General features: G+C 40.5%; 1 non-coding gene across 1 annotated transcript; it reads right to left on the minus strand.

Moving 5' to 3' along the window:
* Window positions 1-1808: 1808 nt before the first annotated feature.
* On the minus strand, window positions 1809-1942 carry LOC132518950 (small nucleolar RNA SNORA76). The gene has a single exon (XR_009540063.1). It is a non-coding gene; the product is annotated as a small nucleolar RNA SNORA76 (small nucleolar RNA).
* Between the last annotated feature and the right edge of the window lie 9159 nt (window positions 1943-11101).

The following is an 11101-nucleotide window of genomic DNA, read 5'->3' on the forward strand; positions in this document are numbered from 1 at the left end:
GTTTTCAAGTTAGTCTTTTGGCAGGCTTTTCTCCTCGGCAGGATCCTAAAGACTCCAGGATGGAGGTAGCTTTTGTCCCTAACTCCTTTCTCTTTAGCACTAATGGAGGCAAGATTTGGGCCTGGTACTGTCTTCCATATGATAGTGTGTTCTTCAAGGTGTGGGTGGTGGATGAGACAAAAGCCTCCAAATCGCTTTAAGTAACCTCATGCTCCCACCAAACTGAATTGCTTGCTGTGCCCCAAACACTTTCCCACATCCCTGCATGTGTGCACGAGCCTCCCTTCAGAGGAAAGAGACACTTCTGCCCTCTCTCCCCAACCTCTGTACATCCAAATCCAATCCTCTCCTCCACAATTCCTTGCCCAATGGCTAATTAGAGGTAATTTCTTCCTCTTCCAGAATTCCATAATGCTTTAGCAGTTCTCAGGTTTTTGCATTTGGCATTTTCTACCTTGTATTTTATTTTTTATTATTATTTTTTTTTTATTTTTTTTGCGGTACGCGGGCCTCTCACTGTTGTGGCCTCTCCCGTTGCGGAGCACAGGCTCTGGACGCGCAGGCTCAGCGGCCATGGCTCACGGGCCCAGCCGCTCCGCAGCATGTGGGATCTTCCCAGACCGGGGCACGAACCCGTGTCCCCTGCATCGGCAGGCGGACTCTCAACCACTGCGCCACCAGGGAAGCCCTCTACCTTGTATTTTAGATATTGATATTTCTATCTTATCTCCCTTACTAGACTCTAACTTGCTTTAAGACAAGGTCTCTATCTGATTTACCTTAGTACCCATTCCACACAGAACATTAGGTCAGCATGTTTCCCATAATAGGAAGTCAGTAAATATCTCACAAATGAATGAGTAAACCAATGAATGAATGCAAGCATGAAATCCTACAAGAAAAGCCCAACGAGTCTGGGAAAAGCTGTGCCACTAACCACTTCTTTTTCAAATGCCCATGTTTCTGGCCATGCCTTGCCCCTCCACACCTCTGCAAGAAATACAAGCTATAATGGGAAGACATGTCATCATCGTCAAACCTCTGTCTCTACCCCCTTGAGCCTCTGAAGCACGAGGCAAGCAATAATTCCCATGGCCCTCTCTGCACACCCCCATCCCCATGCCTTACAGTCACTGCAAATCTGAGAGCCCAGATTCCTCCAGTTAAGGAGCCTGAATATAGATCACAATTTTCCAGCTCTTCCCTGGAGCCCTATAGTTCCAAGAAGGTGAAGGGGCCACGAGGAGGAGACTGGGACGGCAAGGCCTTGGGAGCCACACACATACACATATACTCACATTGTGCTTCAGCAAGAGCAGCTCTGGTTTTCATCTATTTTATATTGTAGTTTTCCACAGAAGATTTCATGGAGAATAGAGGCTTCCCTGCTAAAAAATAAGATATCTGAAAAACACTGGTGTAGCCCATGTACTGGGACTATGATCTCTAGGAGGGCAAGAGGTCAGAATTGTACCGTTCATTACCCCCATACCTGGCACAGTGCCATAAAATTAAGTAGGAAACACCTTGGTGGCACCAGGCGAGAAGTGCCAATAACCCGAGTCCTGGTCCCAGCTCTAGTAGGAACCAGTTGGGTGAGCCCCTTCTCTGAGCTTCAGTTTCCTCATTTTCAAAACAAGGGGAGGGCACAAAGAGAGGACACTCAAACTTACAGCAAAGGCACAGGATATGCAGGACACTAAGTAACAGAGACTGCAGGATCCCCGACATATCCCAAAGAAATCTCAGCCTTGGCTTTAAGGGCTGATGTCTGAGTCACTGCAGTGCCTCACCCACTGGCAGCCCGGCGATGCCAGCTCCTAGTTAAAAGGGCCCATGCCGTGGGGCCAGGTGGCCCCATTTATGCGCAAGTGCGGGCTCCAGCTCGACAGTGTGACTCCAAAGTGCCAAGTGCAGGCACGGCAGCGGCTCGAGGCTGCGCGTTAGAAAATATATATATATATTTTTTTATATTAAGACATTGAGCTGTACTTTGAAGTGTTTGAGAAAAGAAGAATTTACTTGTACTTTTATATACATCTATTTTTATTTCATTATTAAAATTTTCAACTGTTTTAGCCAGCTTAGGCTAAGTCATGCTGCAGTAACAAATGATCTCAAACCTTGTTGATGACACAATAAGTTTATTTCTTGTTCAAAAACAAAACAAAATAAAAACCAAGGGATTTGTCTAGAAGATTCTAGAACACCACTGTCCAACAGAACTTTCTAAGAGGATGGAATGTTCTATATCTGTGCTACCCAATATGGTAACCACCAACCATATGTGAATAGTGAACATCTAAAATGTGGCTACTGAGACCAAGAAACTGGATTTTAAATTTTAATCAATTTAATTTAAATTTAAACAGCTATATGTGGTAATGGCTGCCATATTGGACAGCACAGCTCTAGAACATGATCTCCAAGAACTCTTTCAGCTCTGACATTCTAGAACTCTCTAAATAACCCTGCCGCCACCTCACTACTCCCACACCAGGCATTGTGATTACAAATCCCTCCCACTAACAAACACACACACACACACACACACACACACACACGAACACACACACACACACACACACACACACACACACACACACACGACATTGGATTCAAAGGACTAAAGTTAGCTGTCTTCCTCAAAATGAACAGTAGGTGTCTCCCTTACCCTGAAACATCCACTGCTGCAATTACCTCAGAAGCTTCGGTGATTAAAGCAGTCGTAAGACGCAGGGATCTTAGATGGGCAAACTACCCAGAGCACCATAAGACAGAAGGAGAAAGGAAAACCAGATTGGAGGGACTCCATGATTCTTCTCCAACCATGTGTCTGACAGGGTTTTGGTGCTCCAGCCCGGTGTCAGGCCTGAGTCTCTGAAGGGGGAGAGCCGAGTTCAGGACATTGGACCACCAGAGACCTCCTGACCCCACGTAATATCAATCAGCAAGAGCTCTCCCAGAGATCTCCATTTCAACGCTAAGACCCAGCTCCACAGAACGACCAGCAAGCTCCAGTCCTGGACACCCCATGCCAAACAACTAGCAAGACAGGAACACAACCCCACCCATTAGCAGAGAGGCTGCCTGAAATCATAATAAGTTCACAGACACCCCAGAACACACCACCAGACACAGTCCTGCCCACCAGAAAGACAAGATCCAGCCTCATCCACCAGGACACAGGCACCAGTCCCCTCCACCAGGAAGCCGACACAACCCACTGAACCAACCTTACCCACTGGGGGCAGACACCAAAAACAATGGGTAGCTGCAGGTTCGTAGCCTGGGGGCTGCAGGCTTTGAACCTGCAGGCTGTGAAAAGGAAACCCAAACACAGTAAGTTAAGCATAATTAGAAGACAGAGAAATACGTAGCAGATGAAGGAGCAAGGTAAAAACCCACGAGACCAATAAATGAAGAGGAAATAGGCAGTCTGCCTGAAAAAGAATTCAGAGGAATGATAGTAAAGATGATCCAAAATCTTGGAAACAGGATGGAGAAAATACAAGAAACGTTTAACAAGGACCTAGAAGAACTAAAATGCAAACAAACAATGATGAACAACACAATAAATGAAATTTAAAATTCTCTAGAAGGAATTAATAGCAGAATAACTTAGGCAGAAGAACAGATAAGTGACCTGGAAGATAAAATAGTGGAAATAACTACCGCACAGCAGAATAAAGAAAAAGAATGAAAAGAATTGAGAACAGTCTCAGAGACCTCTGGGACAACATTAAATGCACCAACATTCGAATTTTAGGGGTCCCAGAAGAAGAAGAGAAAAAGAAATGGGCTGAGAAAATATTTGAAGAGATTATAGTTGAAAACTTCCCTAATATGGGAAAGGAAATAGTCAATCAAGTCCAGGAAGCGCAGAGAGTCCCATACAGAATAAATCCAAGGAGAAACACGCCAAGACACATATTAATCAAACTATCAAAAATTAAATACAAAGAAAAAAAGCAGCAAGGAAAAGCAACAAATAACATACAATGGAATCCCCATAAGGTTAACAGCTGATCTTTCAGCAGAAACTCTGCTAGCCAGAAGGGAGTGGCAGGACGTATTTAAAGTGATGAAAGGGAGAAACCTACAAACAACATTACTCTACCCAGCAAGGGTCTCATTCAGATATGACAGAGAAATTAAAACTTTTACAGACAAGCAAAAGCTAAGAGAATTCAGCACCACCAAACCAGCTTGACAACAAATGCTAAAGGAACTTCTCTAGGCAGGAAACAAAAGAGAAGGAAAAGACCTACAATAATAAACCCAAAACAATTAAGAAAATGGTAATAGGAACATTCATATCGATAATTACCTTAAATGTAAATGGATTAAATGCTCCAACCAAAAGACATAGACTGGCTGAATGCATACAAAAACAAGACCCATATATATGCTGTCTACAAGATACCCACTTCAGACCTAGGGACACATACAGACTGAAAGTGAGGGGACAGAAGAAGATATTCCATGCAAATGGAAATCAAAAGAAAGCTGGGGTAGCAATTCTCACATCAGACAAAATAGGCTTTAAGATAAAGACTATTACAAGAGACAAAGAAGGACACTACATAATGATCAAGGGATCCATCCAAGAAGAAGATATAACAATTGTAAATATTTATGCACCCAACATAGGAGCACCACAATACATAAGGCAAATGCTAACAGCCATAAAAGGAGAAATCGAGAGTAACACAATCATAGGAGGGGACTTTAACATGCCACTTTCACCAATAGACAGATCATCCAAAATGAAAATAAATAAGGAAACACAAGCTTTAAATGATACATTTAACAAGATGGACTTAATTGATATTTATAGGACATTCCATCCAAAATCAACAGAATACACTTTGTTCTGAAGTGCTCATGGAACATTCTCCAGGATAGATCATATCCTGGGTCACAAATCAAGCCTTGATAAATTTAAGAAAATTGAAATTGTATCAAGTATCTTTTCTGACCATAACACTATAAGACTAGAAATCAATTACAGGAAAAAAATCTGTAAAAAATACAAACACATGGAGGCTAAACAATACACTACTAAATAACCAAGAGATCACTGAAGAAATCATAGAGGAAATCAAAAAATACCAAGAAACAAATGACAATACAAACACAATGAACCAAAACCTATGGGATGCAGCACAAGCAGTTCTAAGAGGGAAGCTTATAGCAACACAATCCTACCTCAAGAAACAAGAAAAATCTCAAATAAACAACCTAACCTTATACCTAAAGCAATTAAAGAAAGAAGAACAAAAAAACCCCAAAGTTAGCAGAAGGAAAGGAATCATGAAGATCAGATCAGAAATAAATTAAAAAGAAATAAAGGAAACAATAGCAAAGATCAATAAAATAGAAGCTTGTGCTTTGAGAAGATAAACAAAACTGATAAACCATTAGCCAGACTCATCAAGAATAAAAGGGAGAAAACTCAAATCAACAGAATTAGAAATGAAAAAGGAGAAGTAACAACTGACACTGCAGAAATACAAAAGATCATGAGAGATTACTACAAGCAACTCTATGTAAAATGGACAGTAAAATGGACAACCTGGAAGAAATGGACAAATTCTTAGAAATGCACAACCTTCTGAGACTGAATCAGGAAGAAATACAAAATATGAACAGACCAATCACAAACATTGAAATTGAAACTGTGATTTAAAATCTTCCAACAAACAAAAACCCAGCACCAGATGGCTTCACAGGCGAATTCTAGCAAACATTTAGAGAAGAGATAACACCTATCCTTCTCAAAGTCTTCCAAAATATAGCAGAGGGAGGAACACTCCCCAACTCATTCTACGAGGCCACCATCACCCTGATACCAAAACTAGACAAAGATGTCACAAAAAAATAAAACTACAGACCAATAGCACTGATGAACATAGATGCAAAAATCCTCAACAAAACACTAGCAAACAGAATCCAGCAGCACATTAAAAGGATCATACACCATGATCAAGTGGGGTTTATCCCAGGAATTTGAGGATTCTTCAATATATACAAGTCAATCAATGTGATACACCATATTAACAAATTGAAGGATAAAAACCATATCATAATCTCAATAGAGGCAGAGAAAGCTTTTGACAAAATTCAACATCCATTTATGATAAAAACTCTCCAGAAAGTAGGCATATAGGGAACTTACCTCAACATAATAAAGGCCAAATATGACAAACCCATTCTCAATGGTGAAAAACTGAAACCATTTCCACTAAGATCAGGAACAAGACAAGGTTGCCCACTCTCACTACTATTATTCAACATTGTTTTGGAAGTTTAAGCCACAGCAATCAAAGACAAAAAAGAAATAAAAGGAATACAGATTGGAAAAGAAGAAGTAAAACTGTCACAGTTTCCAGATGACATGATACTATACATTAAAAGTCCTATAGATGCCACCAGAAAACTGCTAGAGCTAATCAATGAATTTGGTACAGTAGCAGGATACAAAATTAATGCACAGAAATCTCTGGAATTCCTAATGATGGAATTGACTAATGATGAAATATCTGAAAGAGAAATTAAGGAAACACTCCCATTTACCATTGCAACAAAAAGAATAAAATACCTAGGAATAAACCTACCTAAGGAGACAAAAGACCTGTATGCAGAAAACTATAAGACACTGATGAAAGAAATTAAAGATGATACGAACAGATAAGAGATATACCATGTTCTTGTATTGGAAGAATCAACATTGTGAAAATGACTCTACTACCCAAAGCAATCTACAGATTCAATGCAATCTCTATCAAACTACCAATTGCATTTTTCACAGAACTAGAACAGAAAGTTTCACAATTTGTATGGAAACACAAAAGACCCCAAAAAGCCAAAGCAATCTTGAGAAAGAAAACGGAGCTGGAGGAATCAGACTCCCTGACTTCAGACTATACTACAAAACTACAGTAACCAAGACAGTAAGGTACTGGCACAAAAACAGAAATATAGATCAAAGGAACAGGATAGAAAGCCCAGAGATAAACCCACACACATATGGTCACCTTATCTTTGATAAAGGAGGCAAGAATATACAATGAAGAAAAGACAACCTGTTTGATAAGTGGTGCTGGGAAAACTGGACAGCTACATGTGAAAGAATGAAATTAGAACACTCCCTAACACCATACACAGAAACAAACTCAAAGTGGATTAAAGACCTAAATGTAAGGTCAGACACTATAAAACTCTTAGAGGAAAACATAGGCAGAACACTCTATGACATAAATCACAGCAATATCGTTTTTGACCCGTCTCCTAAAGAAATTGAAATAAAAACAAAAATAAATAAATGGGACCTAATGAAACTTAAAAGCTTTTGTATAGCTAATGAAACCATAAACAAGACGAAAAGACAACCCTCAGAATGGGAGAAAATATTTGCAAATGAAGCAACTGACAAAGAATTAACGTCCAAAATTTACAAGCAGCTCATGCAGCTCAATATCAAAAAAAATAAACAACCCAATCCAAAAATGGGCAGAAGACCTAAATAGACATTTCTCCATAGATGATATACAGATTGCCAACAAACACATGAAAGGATGCTCAACATCACTAATCATTAGAGAAATGCAAATCAAAACTACAACGAGGTATCACCTCACACCAGGCAGAATGGCCATCATCAAAAAATCTGCAAACAATAAATGCTGGAGAGGGTGTGGAGAAAGGGAACCCTCTTGCACTGTTGGTGGGAGTGTAAATTGATACAGCCACTATGGAGAACAGTATGGAGGTTCCTTAAAAAACTAAAAAAAGAACTACCATATGACCCAGCAATCCCACTACTGGGCATATACCCTGAGAAAACCATAATTCAAACAGAGTCATGTACCACAATGTTCATTGCAGCTCTATTTACAATAGCCAGGACATGGAAGTGTCCATCAACAGATGAATGGATAAAGAAGATGTGGCACATATATACAATGGAATATTACTCAGCCATAAAAAGAAATGAAATTGAGTTATTTGTAGTGACGTGGATGGACCTAGAGTCTTTCATGCAGAGTGAAGTAAGTCAGAAAGAGAAAACAAATACCGTATGCTAACACATATATATGGAATCTAAAAGAAAAAAAAGAAAAAATGGTTCTGAAGAACCTAGGGGCAGGACAGGAATAAAGACACAGACATAGAGAATGGACTTGAGGGCATGGGAAGTGGGAAGTGTAAGCTGAGACAAAGTGAGAGAGTGGCATGGACATATATACACTACCAAATGTAAAATAGATAGCTAGTGGGAAGCAGCTGCATAGCACAGGGAGATCAGCTCAGTGATTTCTGACTACCTAGAGGGGTGGGATAGGGAGGGTGGGAGGGAGACGTAAGAGGCAGGGGATATGGGGATATATGTATATGTATAGCTGATTAACTTTGTTATACAGCAGCAACTAACACAACAATGTAAAGCAATTATCCTGCAATAAAGATGTTAAAAAATAAATAAATAAAACAGCTGTTGTCCTCCCCAGTGTGTTGTCACTCAGCTATAACTAGGCCCAGGAATCAAGTCGCTCTATGGAAACTCTCCTATATGTCAAACTGTTGGGGAGTTACCCCAAGAAGCAGAAAGTCAGGCTACTCGCAGGCCCCTGGGCAGTTGTCCAGCCATTCACCACCAGAGGTTCTCCCTACTCCCCTGAGCCCCAAGGTCCCCTCCACACTTCCTCATAGATTCCCACACTTTGTGGAAAATGGTGACAAAGAAATTGTAGCTTGGTATGTATTTGTCCAAGATGACATTCTGCAAACAAATTTTTGCAAGTCATTCACCTAGTCTCTGAGGCAGTGCCAGGACTTCATGTCCAACTATCCTCCCACGAAAGAGACAGAAATTGTAGCTGCCAAGTAAATAAATGGATTAGAGTGGGGGCAATCCACAGGGCACTGAGTCAGGGCAAAGGTCCAGATTCTCTGCAGCTTCCCACCCTTGGTAAACCCAGGCTGACTTGGGTTGACCAGCTCCCTCATTTTAAGGAGCTAGTTTCAGACATCACTGTTACACAGACATTGCTACTACACAGTGATTAACGGAATGGGCTCTGGAGACAGCCTGGATTTGCATTCTAGGTGCACAGTCAGTGAGCTGTGTTACTTAACCTCCCTACTCATCAGTTTCCCCATGTATAAAGTGGATAGTTGACAAAACTGCAAGAGATAATCACAGTGGCTGTCTTCTACTTGTATGTTAGTTATTATTAAAGAAGATTAGTTCTTTCTTGTAGCTTGGCTATATGATAACTGTTGCTCCATCTTACTCTTTAAAAATGTTGCCACCAAATTAGAGATGAAGCTGGCCTTCCTTCTGGGGAGAGCGTCTGGCCTGAAGAGAGTCTGTGACTAAATCCTTCAGGAGTCACTGCAAAGTCTGGGGTGGATCTGCAGAGCCTGGAGCCTCTCCTTCCACCCATGTTCCTCGTACGGTCTGAGAAGAGTGGAAGACTGGGGGAGTCACCTTGCTCCAGGTCAGCTGGACAAGTCCTGCGAGTACATAGGCAGGAAATTTAGCTCGTACCTGAGTGGTCTTCTGGACGACACAGGCTAGCAAAGGGGCCAAAAGTCCCTCTCATTTGGAGGTTTCAAAAACAGTAAGATCCTTTACAAAAGGGATATAGATGGACAAAAGGCACAGTATTAGGAACACAACCTTAGATGGGCAAGTGTCTTATCAAGTCTCTGATCCAACGACTCACCAAACTTTAAGGGCATTGGTCAGTTTTTGGGTCAGGCAGTACTGGGCTCAAATTCTGATTTATCAGCTATTAGTGGTGCAACTTTGGTCAAGTTATTTACCCACCTGAACTTCAGTTTCCTCATCTTAGATTAAGAATAAACAATTCCTCTTTCACAACAACAACAAATGGTGCCACTCTGGAGATATTCCTATTTAACATCTTAGTAAAACTACCTCTTTTATTATTTTCTCAGTTTAGTTGAAATTCTTCATTTCAACTAAACACATCCTAATGAAGCCTTTGTTTTGATAATTGGTCAGCTTACAGCACACACATACATATACACACACTTTCACTCCACACCATCCCCCTACACCTCACCCCACATCCCACTGCCCCAGGGCACCCTGGGACCCCAATCCCATCCCTTTCCAGATGTCAATTAAGAAGATAAAGAGATCTCATTCTCCATTTACCCTCAAACACCTTCTTGAGAGATAATTTAATCTGATCTAATAAAGTGGCCTGGTGGACAAAGCAAAAACAATAACTCAAATTACTTAGTGCCCACAGGAGCGCCCAATAACTAGCTCTATTCTCCTCCAAAATCAATGTGGTTTTCATCCTCTGAACATTTACTCTAGTAGGATGGGGTGTGTCTAACTCAAACAGCTAGGGAGCTACCACTCCCTGCCCAACAGCTGTGCTTTCAAGTTATGGTTCAGTTTCTGGCCACATAACTGTGTCTATATTGCTCTCTATGAAGCTATAAAAAGTCAAATATACTATACATCTCTTCAAATTCACCCAGACCAAAAATAAAAGATCAGTTATCTCACAGATTATCAATAAAAAACTCAAAATATCCAAATAAAAACAGAATAAACATTTAAAATACACTAAAAAGGAGTTTAAAGTTTTTTTACATTATAACTCATAATTAGCCAAATTCTTCTGGACTGTTGATACGGGATATTTGGTAAACTGGCCAAGTTCAACAATACCTCTCCCTATGAATGGCAAGAATATACTAAAAGGTCACTCTTCTTCTGTCAAATAATACAGAAAGCACAGGAAAGCCAACAAGGACTTTATTTTGTAATGTCCAAAAGTATAAAGAATAATATATATTAATCCCTATATATCTATCACCCAGCCCCCATCACCAGTTAATTATCAAATTTTGCCAATTCAAAGACTTTTGAAAGGAAGATTTTTTTTTTAAAGGATTAGATTTTTTTTTTTTTTTTTTTGGCTATGCAGCTTCATTGCTGCACTCGGGTTTTCTCTAGTTGCGGCGAGCAGAGCCTACTCTTCATTGCGGTGCACGGGCATCTCACTGCAGTGGCTTCTCTTGTTGTAGAGCACGTCTCTAGGCATGCTGG

Source organism: Lagenorhynchus albirostris, chromosome 3 (assembly GCF_949774975.1).
Source record: "Lagenorhynchus albirostris chromosome 3, mLagAlb1.1, whole genome shotgun sequence".
NCBI lineage: Eukaryota > Metazoa > Chordata > Mammalia > Artiodactyla > Delphinidae > Lagenorhynchus > Lagenorhynchus albirostris.